At 47.4% G+C, this 673-nt stretch overlaps 1 non-coding gene across 1 annotated transcript; it reads right to left on the bottom strand.

The window, feature by feature from the left end:
• Positions 1 to 275: 275 nt before the first annotated feature.
• On the bottom strand, positions 276 to 382 carry LOC113457896. The gene has a single exon (XR_003378374.1). It is a non-coding gene; the product is annotated as a U6 spliceosomal RNA (small nuclear RNA).
• Positions 383 to 673: the final 291 nt, after the last annotated feature.

Consider the following 673-nt stretch of genomic DNA (forward strand, 5'->3'; position numbering starts at 1 on the left):
ATGTGGCAGTGGCCTTCTCTGCCCTGACAAACCAACCCACAGAAAGAGAAAATTATAAAGTATTCCACGGATGCCCTTTGGCTGTCTGAGCACTAACAAATGGAGAGAAGGAGATTTAGATGGAAAAACCCAGCAATGCATCAGAGCATGATGAATGAGGAGCGCCCTCAAGGTTCTTCCAAACCGTTGCTTGTACAAATCAGAACCACAGTGGGAATAACTGCCATCAGGTCCAGAGATAAAAACTCTAGTCAATGCACGATTTTTTTTCCTAAAAAAGTATGAAACGCTTCACGAATTTGCGTGTCATCCTTGCGCAGGGGCCATGCTAATCTTCTCTGTATCGTTCCAATTTTAGTATATGTGCTGCCGAAGCGAGCACTCAATGCACGATTTTTGTGAGCCAGAAAATCTCAGACTTTCTGAGGAACTCTAAGGAGTTTATTTACATATTATGCTATATCCTCGGGTTTGCTCTTTCAAGGATGGCAGGCATGGGAAAGGCCAGATGCCGCATACGGCTGATAGGCCAGGCCGTCTGCAATTGCTGAACCTGGAAGGCAGTGCTGGGCAGGCTGGTGTCCCAGGGCTAATCTGTGTGTGCGTGAAGTGGGTGCCTCTTTTGACCTTCCCTGTTCTCAGGTTCTTGCTCCACGTGTCCCATCCTCCAGCA

This window comes from Microtus ochrogaster, linkage group LG9 (genome assembly GCF_000317375.1).
Source record: "Microtus ochrogaster isolate Prairie Vole_2 linkage group LG9, MicOch1.0, whole genome shotgun sequence".
NCBI lineage: Eukaryota > Metazoa > Chordata > Mammalia > Rodentia > Cricetidae > Microtus > Microtus ochrogaster.